Raw genomic sequence first — 21,101 nt, forward strand, 5'->3', positions numbered from 1 at the left:
CGAAGGCAAAACCTCTGCTCACTGGTTATGTGACATCATGTTGATAAAGCTGCCCCATGTTTAGATTTTTCTCTCTCTGATTAAAATACTCTTTGCTATAGCCATCAACTCACCAGTCTATATGTAAGCTAAAAACTACCTATATCCGAACAAAAGGCGGCTCTGGCAAACAAAAATGGAAAAAATCACAGAAATGACAACCATAGAAATATATTTAACTTTTTACATTTGCTTTTTTAATTCTAAGTTGAAAACAAAACAAACCATATAAATTTATTTACCCTCTTCTATAGAGAGGTGGCCTACATGTAGAGAATATTTTGTAAATATCTGTAAAATTTTGTAACAAAAATTTTGTAAAGGTGCATTTAGGTAAAGTTTCCTTTCCCCCTACATACAGGAGGGACGATGTGTGTTTTGTACAAGGATACGTTAAAGACTGGTTTAATGCTACCCTCCGTTGGTCAAGGTTTAGAATATATGCCTACTGATTCCTCTAGATAGACCAGATGACTCATTCATTTCTTTATCCATTCAACAAATATTGATAACATGTTGATTTCCAGGTGGTCTATGTTGTGCTAAACTTAGAAACCAATGGTGCCTAATGCTGAAGAATTTTAATCCAGTGAAGAAGTAGTGAGAACCTCCACAGGGAGGAAGAAGACAGAAAATATGTGTACATACGTTGACAAATAAAGATGATAAGCTAAGTCAAAAGTATTCTACGTAAAAATTAAACATGATGATGATATTAAAATTAAACATGATGATATAATTTGTTGTCAAAGGAAAAAGGGAAACTAGACTTTACAAGGAAGGATTTTCTAAGACAGTGTTATATCAATTGTGACATAAGTAATGAGTTGGAGCTGGTCATATGAAAGTTAGAGCATTCCATGTATGAGGCAAGGGCCTGACGCTGAAAACCAAAACCAAAACAATTGATGTGCTTAGGAAATTGAAGGAAGTTAATTAGGTGTTGTTTTCCTTTCTTTTGTGTCACAATTTTTTAGGTCATAATATATGAAATGTCTGACTTTGAATCAAGTTTATTATATCTCAGACATGCAGCAGTACAATTAATCAAAGTGTGTCTAAACTCTCCACACAGTTTTACCATCTAACAATAGTCTGTGTAAGCCAGCCGCAAAGAAGCCCGGAGAGCACGTGGCAAGGAAATCATGAGAGGTGTTTCCCACAGCTTGTTCAGAATTGAGAATACTTTTCCTTGCAAGACGTGGTCCAAAGCTGGACAAAGTGGTGGTCAGGCTGTGTGAAGTCTGGTGAATAGAGAGGAGGCCAGTTTCCAAGTCCAGCTTCTGCAGTTTGAGCAGCACTGTTTGTGTGACACAAGGTCAAACATTGTCTTGCAAGAGGATAAGCCTGTCTCTATTGACCAGTCTTTGCATCTTAATCACAAGCATCCTCATCATTTCAAGTTAATTTCAGTAGACATCCACTGTAATCATGTGACCAGCTTTCAGGAAGCTGTAACGGGTGACATACACCAGCGCTGACCACCAAACAGACACCGTCAGCTTTTCTGATGAATATGTAGTTTTGGACTGTGTTTTGGCACTTCACCTATCCAAACATTGTGCCAAACATTTGCAATTGTCACAAAGAATCCGTTTTTCATCACACATGACAATACAAATAACACAGTGCAGACATGGTTCATGTTTATGTCATGACCGCAAAGAAGGCAAGTACCCATCTGCCCGCTTCCTCACCTTGCTGATTTGTTTCCGATGCCCACTGCTGTTGAAATAGCGAGGTGGAACTTTGCTCTAATTCACGTGTAGGTTGAGATGGATTCACTTCCATTACTGCTTTCAGCTCATAGCTCTCCACCTTGGTCTCAGGTGGCCCATGTGGCTCATTTTCAAGGTTAAAATCACCAGAATAGAACTTCTCACGCTATCAACATACTGTGCGCTCATCGGCCACATCCTTCCCCAAATACTTGTTGATTTTTAGGCCGTCTGCGCTGCCTTGTTTCCATGACAGAACTCACATTGAAAAATCACATGAATTTTTTAGTTATCTACAAAAATTGCCCCTTAAAGATTTGAGAGTGTGCATTTGAAAAAATAAGGATGCACCTTCAAAATAAAAATAAAACAAGAAGCATCAAAGTGAAACATCAGAGATATCAACTATCTAACTTAAGTACTAAGGACATTTCATCCTTAATAACCTAATAAAAATTTTCAAAGGGCAAAAAGAACTTAGTAGGCTTAGGGTCTTTGAGAGAATAAGATCCCTATCTGAGTACAGTAGACTTTTTCTTAGGGTCTTTGAGAGAGTAAGATCCCTGTCTGAGTACAGTAGACTTTTTATTAGGGTCTTTGAGAAAATAAGATCCCTATCTGAGTACAGTAGACTTTTTATTAGGGTCTTTGAGAGAGTAAGATCCCTGTCTGAGTACAGTAGACTTTTTATTAGGGTCTTTGAGAAAATAAGATCCCTGTCTGAGTACAGTAGACTTTTTAAAATTCTAAAACAGATACACCCCAAGACTTTTAAATCTCCACTTTCACATGGATCATTATAAGTTATTTTAAAATATTATTTTAAATTCTAGATTCTATTCTTAGCTAAGTTACCAGACTCAGGCTCACTGTCCACACGATCAGTCTATTTGAAGTAGTTTTACATACATGTAAACATCAGAGTGCATCTGTAAGTTTCCGTTAACCCCAATATAACATTTGTCATGAAATTTTAAAAGTCATTCTTGAATTCAGGAATTTAAAACCACTAATGTGTAGGTTCTAAAACCTGCTTGTCTTTTAAAAATCATTTCCTCCCTTCTTTCTATTGCACAGCACATCCTATTTATTTTTCCTTCAAAATGTCTTACATCCATCTTTCTGTCTTTAATCCACCTGCTATTATTCCTAGATTTTTCACCACCTTATGTTATTACCTATATTTAATTCCCTTCCATGTGTGTCTTCCTAATTACATCCTACTTATTTTTCAAAGCCCAGAAAAACACTAGCTTTCAACCTTCATGTTCTTCCTAAGGAAGATCCAGACCACCAGAAATGGCATATTGTCTATGTAGCACTTGCTACTTTAAATAGCTGCTTTCCTGTCAATTAACATTGCTTTGGGAAAAGAGATTGTGAATTTTCTACCTATGAATATCTCACAAATGTAGCAACTGCCCGCCTAGAACAGATACTTCGGGGAGGGCGAGGACGCATGGGGGTGGAGACGGCTCTCCATCGCAGACTTTCACACAGAGGAGAGAAAATGTGCATGTCCTGGAGGAGAAAAGCATGGAGACATCTGCGGACTTCTCCTCCCAAAGAGGAAAGGGGTTTCAAACCGGCTAATTAGGTGGAAGGACCTGAGCCTGTAAATTCTTAATTTTTTTTTTTTTTTTTTTTTTTTGAGACAGAGTCTCACTATGTTGCCCTCAGTAGAGTGTCATGGCATCACAGCTCATAACAACCTCAAACTCTTGGCCTCAAGCAATTCTCTTGTCTCAGCCTCCTGAGTAGCTGGGCCCACAGGCCCCCACCACAACGCATGGCTAATTTTTTTGTTGTAGTTGTGCTGGGTTCAAACCCACCAGCCTCGGTTGTATGTGGCCCGCGCCCTAACCACTGAGCACCAAACCATAAAGTCCTACTCCTGTATTTCTTTCAGATAGTTGTGTCTTGGGTGGCACCTGTGGCTCAGAGGAGTAGGGCACTGGCTCCATATGCCAGAGGTGGCAGGCCCAGGCCCTGGCCAAAAAAAAAAAAAAAAACTGCAGATAGTTGTGTCTCAAGATCCATAATACTTTCTATGCCTTTTGGAAGCAGGCTCTGCAACTGCTAAAGAGAGACGCCTGCATTTATGATTACATGGGTCTTATTCTGCAGGAAAGATATTAGGAAACCTGATTGTAGCTACACATCTGAAATACATTTTCCAATTCAGTTTAACAATAAAGCTGCAGCATTTTGATTCCTGTCTCTTGTCCTATCTTTAAAAAAGAGAAAAGAAAAAGAAGACCTCAGTAAGTAGTTGGAGAAAGAATGAATGAACAAATACCCAGCAGAGTCTGGTAACACACCCATCTATCTCCATTTTCCTTTGAACTGATTAAAACCCACTACTTCCGGGAAATTCACAAAATAAAACAAGAGTCAAATAGTATTGTCTGTAGTAGAACTGCCTTACCTGGCGGCTGAAACAGCTCAAGGCTTGAGGTGTTTTTGATTTGTTTAATTTGTCTAAAATAAAGGTCCTCTCCTCTTTAGAGGTCTGAGTCTAAATATCTGCTCAACCAACATTAACAAGAAGTTGTGTCAGACAGAATGCTTTAGACACACATCAAGAGGCAAGATTCATGCACTGCTAATCAGCCAAGCACTCATTTATTTCCATACAACTTTGGGCATCTAGAGACTAATATTTCAGACACTGGGAAATGTGCATTCCCAAGAAATCAAAATAATCTATGATTAAATAATTATTGCATGAGAAATTGGTATCTAATTTTTTTTTCATATAAACTAGAACTGATACATAGCAAGTTCTTCCCAATACCTCATGAGGTTCTTAGGAGAGCCCTGGTATACTACAATTTAATTCACTAAAGGAAGCTCATGTGGTAGGAAGGGAGAAAAGGAAAAGACATTTAACATTATCAAAATTAAAATGGAAAAAGTAGACATCGTAATTCTTAGTACCAATGCGGTTGTGAGCAACAGCTAGTCCAAGAAGATCCTCTGTATCCTAGTACATTTCTAAAATAAAAACCATGAGTCAAAGTAAGGAAATAGAATTCTGATTTCACAGCAAAGCAAAAGACACGTGAGGATCATATTGTCTTTAAATAAGTGACTTTCAAGTATTTTCCTCTAATGCTCGTAAAGATTCCAGTGTTTTCTAGTGCTGTTTCTTTTCTATTGTGGCCATATTTCCATCTGTAATAAATACCAATTTCTGGAAAGCAGATTTTTACCAGCATCCTTTTGCGAGAATACAGCAATTACCTAACATCTAAGTATCACTGAAAAAATTTAAGAATTAAGAAAAATTTCACTACACAACTCTTCTTTCCTATAGGACTTTCACATAGATCTTCACGCTTGTATTCTACTACTTAGAACTTTTCCAATGTCCTCCCCATGAATGTACCATTTAGATTTAAGTTCACCGGATGGGAAACTGAAACATCAGCTGTCATGGCCAGGTGCAATAACATTAACCACCAGTACACAGGCTCAAGTGTGACTCCCAACAATGTCTGAAATGGAAATGTCATTATCACTGGGGTTATTCCATTGAAGACAGGCCTCAGTCGGCTGTGATCGCACCATTTAATCACATTTTTCACAAGTTATAAAAAGGACAGTTCTTGTGAGTGGAAGAAGCGCCAAGCTTTTCTGAGTCTAAAAATGTCACAAAGAAGAGACGGTTTATAGTTGTTAGCTACTTGCCATTACAAAATCCTGAAATATTAACTCTGTGTGCAAATTGTTACCCATTGTGATGTATAGTTCTGTTAGCAGCCCTCTCCTGTGATGTCCTGTCCTTAGAGGAAAGGCATAGCTGCCTTTGTCAGCTTTTAACAAGAAAAGAATTAGCCTAAAGTGTATTATCACATTTAAATGAATTCTCCTAAGGGTAAAAATGTAAAACTAAAGATACTGCACTATATTCCATATGATCTAAGTTCAGCTTTATTCCCCTAGCTCGACACAGGACACCATGGCCTGGCCTCCCCATGGGCTTGCACTGGTCTTCATGATGGGGACATGTGTCCCTATGCTGATATGTTTTGAATCTATTTTCTTTATCTTTCCAAAGTCTCCATGGCAAAAGCAGTATTGTTTTGTTTTGTTTACTACCAGTAACATTTTAGTGATCTTTTTTATTTCTAAACCATAATCTTCTTTTCTACTCATTACTTACACAGTGAATTATATATGTTTACAAAATTTGGGGAAAAGCTTATTATTTTGTTAGATTTAGTTTTTCAAGGCTAGTCTTAAAAAAAAACCACTGACATTTTCTGACAATAACTAATGTTTATAATGTAAGTTAAATTGAATACTTTTTAAAAAAACTATTTAGGACTAAAACAGAATAAATCTGTACTTTTTCATTCTTTTATTTCCTAGGGACTCTCAATGTGACAGTGGCCTTTCTAGTCTCACTTCTCCCAAGAGGTAAATAATGACTTCAATTGATTGATGATTTTTCTACGAAAAGCTGGGAATCCAGTCAACTTCCTCTTCTCTTTCTTTCTGGAGTCAGGGAATCTGTAGGAAAGACATTTGGTGCTGGTTCATCTGCGCTCAACCCCTGAGCATGAAGGCCTCTCCCCAAGCAGAGCTGGCTGTGTCTTTCTGATTCTCTGATTCTGCCTTAGGCACCAACACATAAGCCATCACCTGCAGCATCCACATTATTAATAAAAATGGATATTTTCCCCATCCCCTTCTGTTTCACACTTTCATACCTCAGTCATTTAGAACTCAGGTGGAGAAATGATCGTTTCCTTTCTTCGGTTCCCAAATCTCTAGCCTGAAATTTGAAGAAACTATTTTACTTAATTCATTTAGCATTTAATAAAAGAGATAATCCAAAGGTGATTACCATACATTTGGAACAAGTAAGGGACTTAACACACATTATTTTCTCATATTTATTTTCAACTGGACAGTCTATCATGTAAGGATTTTAGTACAATAAGGCAATTATGGGAATAACCTGTGAAAATACGTAACAGAGCATTAGGACTTGCAAAAGTTAATTTGACTTGTCCAAGGGCAATAAGTTAATATAATGTAATAATAGTTAATGTGCTCATCAAATGATAGTCAATTCCTCCTATTTACTGAGTTACTGAGCACTGGGTGATGATAATTCCACTGAAAACACTTTAAAATAAATTTCTAGTTTTATTAAGAGAAAAACTGACAAGTGGTACGGTGCTTATGTTTAAACAAAGTTTTCACAGAAATCTAACACAGGCCTAAAAAGATTTAACAATGTGGCTCTAGTTGCAACCCCAGATGCTGCCAAGGACTGACGGATCTTGGGACTCAAGACAGCACTTTGGGCATCATTTCATTCTTAGGATGTTTTTATGATATGTTTTTAGTTTGTTGTGTTTTACAGTGAACCAAGGCCTTAGGATGAAAGTTTTATCTTCTCCAGCGACCAGGGCTTTTAAAATCATTCAACTCTTGAACTGATTCAATGAAGTTCATGCTGACCAGCATCCTGAACTCTGACTGAACTGACTGAACTCTGCCACCAATGGTTCATAGGGTTCAACGTTCAAACAAAAGAGAGAGGTTCCCAAAGTTCTCCACCCTGAGAGCCTGGGCCCTGGTCTTCCCTGCTGTCCCAGCACCTGTACCATCCTCTTCCCCAACCTCTCAGCCAGGGGCTGGAACAAGCTGATACTCGTAACTTCATAACTGGACAAAGAAAGTCCTCTCGTTCAATTTCAGAAGTTAGTATTTCTAGGATAGAATGACCTGCCAATGTATCCTCTCCATAAAAGGCTTTCTCGCCCTCCTCAATCAGTTTCCATCTCCAAAATGGTAGCTTTGGTAATTTATGACCTGCTCAGTCCTTTGTGGGGCAGCACTAAGCTCAGGCAGAGAACACCTCAGCTTTCGGCTCTCCAGCATTCATATCACATCTTTTACAGGTCCCATTTGTGGTGTCAATGACATTTTTTTGAAAAGGTAAAATATTATGGACATAGAAGCAAATAATTAGTTGTCTGTTCTTTCACCATTTTCCCAATCAAGCCCTAAATTTTCACCAAAATTAAACCTTCAAATTTAACCAAAATGATTCTGCTCATCTCCTTTCTTTCCCACCCTCCCTCCTACCCCAGATAATATACTGGTAGTAGCCAAAAACTACACATATGCTATGATGTAAAAATGCAGAATTATCAGCATTGGGAAGAAGACTATGTGATGTGGAGATGCTCTTTGAAGACCTCCAGTAGCTTTTTTGTTCTCCCACACACCAGATTCTGCACATTTTCTCCTTTGCAGAAGGCTCTCTGCTTTTCTCAGCAAAGTGCAGAATGGGTTGCCTTGAAACACTTATCTCCTTTCCCCTCTGCAGACTACACAGCTTAAACGGCTTTAAAAGCACTTTGGACTGCTGTGGGGCACAGAACCTACTCTGCCTCTTCAAAGGACATCTTCTCAAGCCACCTCTATGATGTCAAGACAAGTAAATTTCCTTCCTCTCCACCCCCCTCCAAAAAAAATCCATGGAGAGATGTGACAGGGGATGGCACTTAGGAGAATTAATCTTTGTCATCTTTTTAGCCATCCTCCTCCCAGGGTCAGGAATGCCATGTCAGCCTCCCCTTGTAGTAGGATTTATACATCATTTCATTTAATTTTCAAAGCAGCCCTAGGAGAGGCATTATCATCTCCATTTTTAAAATGTTGAAATTCAATCTTCAAAACTCTGTTTGAGGACATAGAACTCTTTCCAGAGTGAAGGCCATGTTCGTTTGACCCCAGAATCCATGTACTCTAAAGCCATGCTATCTAGTCCATCCACAAGAATGCTCTTATTAAACTGGAAAATTAATTCAGTTTAATTCAACTTGAATTTACTATTCAAATATCAGCAATTTGCAAAAACGTACACACATTAATCATAGATGCAGCCCTGTGAAACGTGTATGTTTTATTAGGAACTGACTGTTTTTAAACAAAAGATTTGTCTAAAGGATGAAATGTAAAATGAGGATTCCTGATGTGTTGATATTTCCTGGAGCAGAAAAGTTGTTTCAGTAATTGAGGGTCCGTCCTGAAGATTTATGAGAAAGTTAAACAAGTGGGAAGCAGCTTTCACTGCCACATAATCAAACCTCAGGGAGAACCAAGCTGCTGTTCCACGAGTAACAATGGCTCCAAAGACCAGTTGTCTTGTTACTCCCTCAGCAGTGCCCCCGTTAATTCCTGCGTCCTCCGTCCTACCGTAAGGGTGACTCAGCACTCTGCTTTCCGCCTCTCTCCTGCGTCCTCCGTCCTAACATAACAGTGACTCAGCACTCTGCTTTCCGCTTCTCTCTCCATGTGCTTCCTTTTTCTGTTCATTCCTGGCCACCTTCTTCTACCCATCTGCTGTTTTCTCCAGACATCAATTGCCTCCTAGATTTTTGTTATAGATGAGCCCAACTTAAGACATCATTAGCTTTCTGACTTGGTCACGGTGAACCTGTCGTAAGTTGATAGCTGATTGTTTTCATGCTTTTGACTTCGTCCTACTCCAATGGTGCATACCAAGCAATTTTCTTCCTGAAGCAATTCAGCTTTCTCTTTGATCATCCAGCATGTCTTGCCATGTTTGATTCCAGTTATTTCAAAGAAAGGCAATGACTTTGATGGCATCCTTCCTTGATTTAGAGACACACAGAGTTGCTATGAGACAAAGCATGCATCCATTTAATTTAAAGTGGTTTTTTTTTATATGTAAGTGTCAGTCCAACAGTTGTTTTTGTTTCTGATCACTGATGATGCTGGCCAGTTCACTGGAGTAGCACACATCAGTATCAACATACAGCACTACTATACAACTGTAAATATGCTTTAATCATTTCTGCATAGTAAAATTGGGAAGCATAAGTTGATCTATCTTTATCAAAATGGTGGTTTCTTTTCTCCATATTCATAACATTTCCTTTACCACTACTTTTAGTAATACACCACCTTCCTGTCCATCTCTTCCTGTCCATTTCCTCAGTATGCCTTGCCTCTGACCATAACAATTTATGGCCCAGATCAATCAGAGCCCTTTTCCACATTTTATGTAATTAAAGCTATTAGTTCCTCCTTAGAAAACTCTCTAATGATATGATTATAGAAAAGCTGTTTAGCAATCACAATTTTTATCACAAAGGGGAATTTGCCTACCTTAGAACACAATATTGTAGCATCAAAGACAGACGAAGACAGAGAGATGGATGGACTAAGAGAAAGAACACTGGCTTTGGCCAAGCCCCGTTTTAATTCTTTAAGCCCCTAAAAAATACACAATTGTTTTTCCAAAAAATATTCTTTGTTGCTTAAACCAGTTCAAGTTAGGTTTCTATCATTTACAACTGAAAAAGTGGTGATATAACGTCCCTCTCTATCACATATCTGAGCTCCTGATGTGTCTCCCAGTCTCCACTGTGTCTTAACAGAGTCAACAGAGTTCTCATCCACGTCTGCTTGAAAGTACCTCTAATTCACCACGTGTAACATAACGGCATCCTTTTCCCCAAATTACATTTTCCCAGGTAACTTCCCATACGCATGGCATACTATTTTCTCAAAAGTTAAAAAAGATAAAATATCTTCCCATTTTCTCTTTTGTCTGCTTCACCTCACTCTTACCCATTTTCCTCATTAAGCCTTATATTTCTCACTTCTTGTTCAGTTTCTCTGGGATTTTAGTTCAGATTTTTATGCAAACCTATGTATCTGGTTTCTGTCTCCCGTGTCTTCCACACACTGTGTCCTTCGTAATCTACACAGAATATCATCCTGTGAAACCCTGCTCATGTTCAGATAAAATAAAAAATCAACAAGATAAAAGTGAAGTCACATATTTGTATTTCTACCTTTGCAACACTCGTTTTACTCAGAATGCCTTCTTCATTTTCATCTTATTTTCTAAGCTTTGTCAATCTCAAATACTATCTTCTCCTTGGAGAATGTGTGTGCCCTGAGGCTAAACTAATCAAGGGGAATGGAAATGGAATGTGATGAGGGAGAAGAACATCTAGATAAACATGTAAATCAATTTACTATGGAAAACAGTAGCTATAACAGTCAAAGTAGGAAAATATTGTCATATGAAAAAACAATTGGACCCATAACCAGTGAAATACCTATAGCCCCAAATGCAAATACTGTATATACCATTATGCAAACTCAAGTAACATATATCTTAATTTACAGGAAAAAATAACAATAAAACACAATTTTTTAAAGATAGGATTGCAATGTTAGAAGAACCTGAACAAAGACCTATTAAGAAGTGAAAGAAGAGTGATAGAGTGACAAGAACCCCTTAGAAAAACCAAGATTCCGAAAGGTAAAAACTACTGAGGATTAAATAGGAGATAATTTTGTAAAAAGCAAAGAGATTCTTCTATGGGAGTACAGCCTGTATCATGATTAGGGTTATTGTTAAAGTTATTCTGTGGGTAAAGGTTAGGATTAGGGCCACTGAATTGAGAATACAAATCTTGCACAGAAGTAAAATACAGTAGTATATTGAAGGAATTAATTAACTCAAAACAGAGTATCTGGAAAACAAAGTTAAAGTCCCAGAGGAAGCAGAATCACTCATTAGAAATTATTTAGAACCTGATTCTAACCAAGAAGGAGGAAATGGATGGCAAAACAAACAAATAAAATGCAAAACTTGAGAAGTGATGTTAAGATATTATGAAAATATTAAAAAGAGCTGGCTGACATGATTGTATTAATAGGAGGTGGACTACGTTTCAAAGTAAAAAGTACAATTAGGAAAAAGTTGTTTCTGTATATAATACTTAGGAAAACACAATATTTTAAAACAGAATATATCTAAAAACAAATCTCAGCATATAATTGAGATAATTGTCTAGAAAAATTAAAAATTAAAATTTTAGTGGGAAATTAAAAAATATACCCCTATTAGTAATTGGCACATTCAACAAATAGTAAGAGTGTGAAAGATTTTAAAATATTAATTACCAAGTTTGGAATATTTATATATACACACACACACACACATACACACACACACATATCTAGAAGCATGCATGTTAAAAATAAAAAATGCTTAATTTTTTGAAGCTCATATGATCTATTTATTAAAAACTTATCAAGCACCAAGTGCTAAAATAAACTTCAACAAAATAGTTAATATGAAGAACAGAACAAATTCTTGTATGATAAGTCACTTCACTTAGGTATATTCAAAATAACTAAGAAAAAACACACTTGAAAAGTTTAAAAAGCATTTCTAAGGACTCAACTACAACTTGAACTTTACCTTAGAACTGAAAATAATGTAACCTAAACATTTGTACCCTCATATTAATTTGAAATAATAAAATAAAATATAATACTTTACACAAAAAGCATTTCTGGCTGCATAACTATTATGAAGCCAATAGACAATCTAGCACATGCCCATAGAGGAGAAAAACTTAATTCTATTCAAGTTGGGGGGAGAGGTATGGGGGAATAGAGGGGGTGATTGGTGTGCTCCCACTTAAAGAGCACAAGGTATGGGGATATGGCTCACCTTTTGGGTGTGGGACACAACTACAAGGGGGACTCTACCTAACAAATTCAAAACTCATTACCTGGTTGTTTGTACCCTCACAATAACCTGAAAAAAAAAAAAGACATTTCTAAATAGCTCATAAAAGAAAATAATAGAAATTAAATAGATTAAAATAATCAAATGTTAAAGTGCTACATGTCAAAACTAGTGAAATAAGCACTGAGGCTTTTATCCCTCATGACCCAACATTTCTTGATATAAATATTCAATGTAATGAATAATAAATATTTACCCAAATTCACTATTTGGATTGAAACTCCCCACAAAAAAAAATATCTACATTTATAGATCAGGAAAAATGTTAAATTTGTGTATGACGCAGGGCCAGAAAAGACAATATGTCTATAGTCTATTCTGAATTTTCACCAAAGAACAGTGTTTTTGAACTCCTGTTATTTTAAAAAGATTACATTTTCACTGATGAATTTCCACCTGTTCCCTGGGCCTTAGTGTTTGCAGATGCTGGCCAACTAACACAGTACCAACCTGGTGTAAGGTGAAATCATTGAGTAGACATGTTTTATTATGTACATATTACAAATACAATTTGTATCTGATATTGTATCATTAATTCATAGTGAGAAATAGATTAAATGGCTTTAAGTGCTTTTATTTTATTTGAGATAGAGCCTCAAGCTGTCACCCTGGGTAGAGTGCTGTGGCATTACAGCTCACAGCAACCTCCCACTCCTGGGCTCAAGTGAATCTCCTCCCACGTAGCTGGGTGCTGCCCACAGCTCCCGGCTATTTTTTTGGTTGCAGCTATCATTGTTATTTGGTGGGCCCAGGCTGGATTCGAACCCGCCAGCTCAGGTGTATGTGGCTGGTGCCTTAGTTGCTTGAGCCATAGGCGCCAAGCCTTTAAGTGTTTTATATATCAAAATCCTATACTTAGAATGCTTCAGTGATATGTGAAGAAACTGATTGGGAGCATTGGGTGGCCTGAGGATACATTTTCATACTATTTAAACATTGGAATATAATAGGCATAAAATATGCAAGAATTAGCTGTTCAATGTATTTCCAAGTGAACATTAATCATTGATAACAAAGAATACCTATATTTATGATCATTTTATGAGAACAATTAAACCTAATATAGGTATAGATAAGAACAATTGAGGAAAAATGCAAAAATTATGCTTGTGAATTTAAATATCATAAATAAAATATAGTCAAAGAGAATATGGCAATGTACATAAGATAACATAATTTGATTTAACTGGGTATCCAAAGTGATTTAACACTTTAAAATGAAACTAGCACAAGCTAGCAGGTGAAAGAAAAAATTAACATCATTGCAACAAATAAGGGAAATGGATGTGGAAAAAATACATAACTATGGTCAAATGAAAACTTTAACCTGCTCAAAATCTGCAGAAAACATTTAAGTATAGAAAAGAAGAACTACAGAAAACTATTACGTATGTTAGTAAAACATGAGAAGCATTATCTGTAAAGTTGGTAAGGATATTGCCATCACCATTCTAACAGCTGTCTACTCCTGTGACGGGAACCATCCAAACAGTGTTTATAAAAACATATTTCTCATGATTCTATGAGGCTCGGACAGGGATTAAATGGCATGACTTGTCTATTTAAGTCTTTTCTACGCTTGCTCATGTGGCTTTAGTTTGTCTTAAAGATGGCCTCCCTCAGCAGCCTGGTGTCTAAGGTGGGATAGTGGAAGCTTCTCTCCCTCTCTCTCTCTCCTTCACTCCCTCCCCCCTCCTCCTGATAGAGTTTCATCCTCAGAGTTCTCTCCCTTCAGTCTTTCATTACCTGTGATCATTCTTTTCATGTGGTCTCTTTGGTAAGATAATTCAGCGTTTTTTTGTTGTTATTGTTTTAAACATTGCATCTCAGGGATTTTAAGAAGGCAAAAGCAAAAACTGAAGTTTTGTAAAGTTTAGGCTTTTGAACTCAGAAACCTTCACATCTACCTTATTGTGTAGTTTAAGCCAAGCTAGATGCAATGCCAGGTACACTGTAGGAGATTACACAGGGCATGAGTATGGACTATGTACCTGGGGTCATTTTGTAACTGTCACAGCTACTTCATCTCATGTTTGTATTAGAGATTGTAACCATCATATTAAAATGATGAGGAGGGTGACAATGATGATGATAATATTAAGGACTGGAGGAGGCTATGACTCATTTAGGAAGCATATGGCTGCCTATATACAAAATCCAGGACAATGAACACAAAATTTTAGAACTCAAAATTTCTGCCAATAATCTGAATGTAAATGTAGCATATAAAAATAAGTTATAGGTACCACTTTTTTTTAATCCATTCATCTCATCATGAAAATAAAGAGTAGAATGATGGTTACTGGAGGCTGGGAAGGGAGTGGATGGTTAAAGGGTACAAAAACACAGACAGAAAGACATATCTAGTTTTTTTAGCCTAATAGGGTGACTATAGTTAACAACACTTTATTGAATATCTCTAAATAACCAAAAGAATGGAACTGAAATGTTCCTGATCCAAAGAAATGATAAATACTTAAGGTGATGTATACCCCAATTAACCTGATTGGATTGTTACATATTGCATGTTTATATCAAAACATCACATACACAAACACATATACAACCATTCTGTATCTGTAATTATTGAAAATAAAAATATTTCTCTATACCATAAACATAAAATTTTATTTTTTTAAAGATGATATAAACAATAACCAAAACCCATCATACAGTATGTAGGAATGTCCAGCAAAGTTGTTCTAGACCATTACAAGGATAAGAAAATGTTTCATAGATAGACATAAAAGAAAACCTATATAAATGGAGAAAAATAGAAAATAAAAAACTCTCAATGTCATACATTAAATAAGTTTTAATTTTCCAATGTCAAGATACAAATTTAGTGAAACTTCAACCATAATTATGATTCAACCAAACCAAAACTCCATGAAATCTAATAAACTAATAGATAATTAATGTTAAAGAGCAAAAAGCTCTCAAGAATAACCAAAGCAAATCTGGAGAAAATGCACAAGGTTTAAGGCCTTGTCCAACTACATATCAAAACAAAACAGAGACACTGATTGAACGAATGTACTAGTGTTACAAGAATGAATGTAGGTAGGAAAGAATAGAGGATAGAAATGCACACATCCCTATCTCAAAGCTGACATATGAGAGAAGTGTCAATACTAAGTAGTGAAGAAGAGATACTAGTGATCTGGACACAACAGCTTATCCACAGGAAAAATTACATCATTAGATTCCTACAACATACTGAGTAGGAAAGCAAACTGAAGATGGGTTAAATACTTACTTGTATAAGTAACAAACTGATATATTTTAGATAAAAGAACAAATATTTTGAGTAAACAAAAAAAAACAAAGCACAAGGAAAAATGGAAAACATTGATGAACTATTAGCAATTATACACTTCTGTACGTGCAAAGAAACCATAAAGAAGAATTGTTGCAACCCCTTGGGCCCCTGTGGCCCTGGTCTCGATCACAGCAGGAAGGAACCAGGCATGAATTAGAAGTATAAGCTTGTAAGAGGCGGGCTAGCCCTTCTTTGCAGGGCAGCCCCAAGCAACCTCCACACCAGCCTTTAATTGAGACCATACAACACAGGTGAGGGGAGTAATTAACAAATGACTACGTGCTGAAGGCTCTGGCTCTTTCTCCACAAGGAGCACCTGTGGACGAATGGCCCCAGGGTCCACCCCTCAGCTGCAGATCATCTTGCTCAGAGGTCTTCTGACTCTTGGTGTCCCCTACAAAGAATGATAAGCAATAGTAGAAAAGAATGCATGTGCATTGCTATCAAAGATGTATTTTTAAAACCCTTCAAATAAATAAGAAAATGAAAATAAAATAGAGAAATGAGTGATCCACATGAACAAGTAATTGAGGATGAGGAAAACCAAGATACCCAATAAACAAACAAGGGTTACTCAGATTTTCTCAATATGATAAGGAAAAGTAAACAATAATTACTTGATAAATTTTAGGGCTTTTGAAGTTTCTATAAGTTTTCAAGAAGGTAGAAAACTTTCACATAGGGCTCATAAAAGTAGAAATTAATGCACTTAATTGGGGGGAGTTTTAGCAATTACATAATAAATTTCAAAATACCTTGTGAAACCTTCACACAATTGCCCTGGATAAATCGATATGAAAGTGTTATCTCAGCATTGCTTATAATAGCAAAAAATGGAGGGCAACCTATCAAAGCAGCAAAAATATATTTGGAATGGTATATGGTCATAAAAATTGATGAAACATACTTAAAAACCAAATCTCTCGAACAATAAATAAAATCAAAACCAAATCTCTCAAATACATTGAAAGGGAATAAACATAAGTCCAAGAGGGAGGCAAGAACCACCCCCTGTAACTATTTTTTTAATGAATGAAATTTTAAAATGCATTCAACGCAGTAATGATCACAGATTCAAGTATATCTGTAATGTTTGATTGTATAATCTTGATGGTAGGCACATGTTTATTTATTGTGATTTTGTCTATCCTTTTTTGTGGGCCCCTGAAATACATGGATATTAAAAAAGTACAATTACAGTGATTGGAAGGGATGCTGGGAACATAAAATTTTACAATGAAACATGATTTCCTGTTTTTAAAAAGTCAACAAGAATAATTTATTTTTCAACAAACACTTGTCATAATTCCAGTCTGTGGGAGATACTGTGCCAGGCGCTGAAGAAACAGCACTGAACACAAGTGTCAGCCTCTGCTCATGTGATACCTACAATCCGAGTATTAATCTACACGTGGTTCAGATGTATGTTCTAAATATAAACTTTTATATTAATAATCAATGCTTAAAGGGCTTAGTGATTAACGTAGGATAAGTCATACTAGGCTAACTTTATGTATTTTAAAGCTAATTTCATTTCTTCCTGGGGTCCTTTTAATGGCCAAGAGAAATATAATGATAGTCAGCAAATCTATGACAACATATAAATGAAGTGATATCAGGATGAAAGGAAGTTTATTTTTCAGAATATTGCACTGCTGGGTTTTCTAATCTAGTAAGAGTCTGTTGTTGTTTTTTGTTTGTTCTTAATGGCTTGGGCTCAGATATAGATAAGGTTTATTTTCACTTTCCTACCTGTAGAACTTTAAGAAATAGAGACAGTTAACACTCAATGTACCAGTACCTAGATACCAACTTTACCGGTAATATGCCAACATTCCATTTTTCTTCTGAACTATACTGCGTGTCGCGAATTTACAAATACTAGGATGGCATAAGTATGTGAGGGTTATCTGGAAAGTGTTCAGTCATATATGAAAAATAGAGACACACTTGGCTGGATACTTTCAGATAGCCCTCATAGAATCACTATCTAAAATTGTGCTTATCAACTGCAATGGCTTAATTAGTTGGTCCCAAATGGTAGTGAAGTATTTTGAAATCAATATGCTACAACAATTTATAAGTCCCAAGTTTCCAAATAATTTTCTCTTTGTAAAAGAGGAAAGGCTGGGTTATCTCGTGCGTCAGCAGAGACTAAGTGGGTAACTGTTGTTTCAGAATATATTATCTATTGCTGCCTCCTTTCGTTCTGCTTGACCTTTGATTGCAGCTTCTGTTTGATTATTTTCAAAAGAGAAAATTCAGCAAAATTCAATTTAAAGAAAAGTTACATCAGAGGAAAACACTTTGACAATCTTTAAAATTATACCACCATCCAAACACTTCAGGACTGTTAAAAGGGCATAAATTCTATGGAGGGAGAGGGTGGGGGAAGGGAAGAGCAGAGAGAGGGAAGGATGGGGGGTGAGTGATGGTATATGACACACCTTTTGGGGGTGGGACACAATTATAAGAGGGTCTTTACCTAACAAATGCAATCAGTGTAACCTGGTTGATTGTACCCTCAATGAATCCCCCCCCAAAAAATGGCATACTATGCATGAGTTAGGTTATTCCCAGAAATTCAAGGTTAGTTTAACATTAGGGAAACAGTCAATATAATGAATTATATTTTATAGAAGGGAAGGGAAACCTTGTAAGATTATCTCAGGAACAGCATTTGACAAAATATAACCACAAATTCATGCTGAATAGTCTCCACTAGAAATTTAAAGGAAAACCTTTAACTTGATGATAGCATGAAAAAAAATCAGACCCAACGTTATGCTTAATTAGAAAAAAAAAAAAAAGTTGCCCTAAGGACACCACAGGCCAAGGATATCCATTTGCTGTTCCATTTGTTATTGTATCAAAGGTCTTAGCTAAAGTAGAAAGCCAGAAAAAAAAATTCTATCCTGGAAAGGAAAAATACTAAAATTGCCTTTTCATAGATGGTAGTTGTTTCCTACTTATAAAAAACTCTAAGGAATCTATTAAAAAGCTGCTAGAACTAATAAATGAGTTTAAGAAAGTAGCAGGCTAGATTTAAATGTAAAAATCTATCTATAAACTAGCAAAAAGGTCTTGAAAATAAAATTTTTAAATGATAATTATACATAGCATCCTCAATATTAAATACTTAGGAAAAAATTTCACAAAATATATGAATATATACATTGATATACACAAAACATTGCTAAGAGACTTAAAGCAGATCAAAATAAATACATTTTCCATATTTATGGATTAGAAGGAAAAATATTATTAAAATATCAATTCTTCCCACGATGGTCTATTGATTGAGAGTAAACCAGATCAAACTCCAGCAAACTTTTTTAAAAATTATTTTTGGTAGAAATTGAAGGGATTCTAAAAATTGATGTGGAAAGATAAAGTACACAGGACAGCCCAAACCACATTAAAGTAAAAGCGTAGTTGGAGGAGTTAGACTATGGTGTTGCAACTCCTATGGCCTTGGTCTCATAGCCACAAGAAGGAACCAGGTGTGGACATGGATTAGAAGTACAAGCTTGCAGGAGGCGGACTAACCTTGACTGCAGGGTAGCCCCGAGCAACCTCCGAGGTAGCCTTGATTGAGACAGTGTTTGACAGATGAGGGGTGTATTAGACAATGACTTTGTGCCTAAGGCTCTCTGGACTCTGGCTCTTTGAACACCTGCGGATTAATTGCCCCGGGGGTCTGCCCCCAAGATGCAAATCATCTTGCTCAGAGGTCGTCTGGCTCTTGGCCTTCTCTACACTACTGAATTTCAAAAATTTCTCTAAAGCTGAAGTAATCTGATGTTCACAGAAGAAAGATTTATAAACAATCAGAACAAAGAGTTCAGAGGTTAAGCCCCAGATACAGTCCACAGAGATTACAAAGGCAAAAACATAATTCAGTGGGTACACTTTTCAACAAATTGGGCCAGAAGAACCACATATTCATAAGGAAAAAAAGATAAAATAATCCATATACCATACACAAAGTTAACTCAAAGTGAATTAGGATCCAAAAGCTATGAGTATAAAATTATGAAAAATAATACAGCCTGGGAGATAAATGAGTATTTCTTCAGACAAAAGTCACTTTCTATATAGGAAAAAAAGGTCAATAAAGTTTCACAACTAATAAATAATGGAACACATGCCCAAACTTACTGACAGTCAAAGCCAAGTCTGTAACTTCATACGTGTCGTTTTTTTTTTTTTTTCCTTTATCAGCCCAATTCATACGAACTTCAGGACATCCAGAAGCAAAGCAATTGAATAAATAATGACAAGACATTGTTCCTACCTCCAAAAGGCTTCTGATTTATAAAAAGTCTTCTGTTTTATAGAAATGCTGCCAGAGATTTTCATACAATAAAGTTTCTAAAAATTCTTGTTCGTGCTTTGTACCAACTCACACTCTAAATATTAATGTCTACCAACTCATTTAATGCCAAGAGTAAATCTACGTGAGTACTTTTATCACACTTTCAGAGGATAAAAAGATAAGAAAACCGGAGGTGCAGAGAGGTAACTCACCGGCACTGGCACAGTTTAGGAAGATTTCCAAACAGGGCTTGAACTCAGGCAGTCCGATTGCGGACTCTCTGCCCCTATCCATCCACCACATCCGCGCATAACTGCTTCTCCTGCGGTTCTCAAACCTCCGCAGACATAAACATCACCTGAGGCTTATACTCTTTCATGACCAATACCTGAGATTCTAGTGGTCAGAGAATCTGCACATTCTAAAAACCTCCCAGGTGATGCTCACCTTGCTGGTCCTCAGACGGGGCACGGATACAGGGGTAGTTTCTAAAAACCTTGCTCGTGATCTTCACCGCAGCAGAATCAGCCCATTACAGTCAGCTATCAAGTCACTTCGGGACAGCAAAACCGAATAAATCCCTTTAAATCCTCTGACTCTATGAAACCCTTTTCTGAATCATTGTGGTTTAACACCTTGAGACAATCGAAACATGATTTATAGAACAGGAAAAGTATTCTTTACCTGTCACACAAGGGTCGGCTCAGAAGTTGTCTTTCTTTTCTTTAGTTTTCTTACAAACATTCTACAGTGAAAAGGAGGGTAACAGCGCAGAAACTCTGAAATCTACTGGGCTTCAGGGCTAAATTCTGCCCACTGTCAGCTTGCGGGCTCTCAGGAGCTAATATTTCAAGCAGAACTGCCTTCAGTTCTAGAAAACAGATGAGCGTTTTATATTAGAAACTTCTCACACACCAGCATTTTTGTCTCTGAAAGAGGACGTTAATTCAGGGAAAACTTACAAAATTTAGCTGTAGAGAGAGAGTAGGGGGTGATGCCTTGAACAAAGCCTGAGCACTGCATTAGTCAGGGTCTCTGGGGCCCCGACTATCTGCAGAGAGACGGCTGCTTGAATTAAGCACAAGTTAAAGATGT

Source organism: Otolemur garnettii, unplaced genomic scaffold, assembly GCF_000181295.1.
Source record: "Otolemur garnettii isolate 467f Iridium unplaced genomic scaffold, OtoGar3 scaffold00007, whole genome shotgun sequence".
Taxonomy (NCBI): Eukaryota; Metazoa; Chordata; class Mammalia; order Primates; family Galagidae; genus Otolemur; species Otolemur garnettii.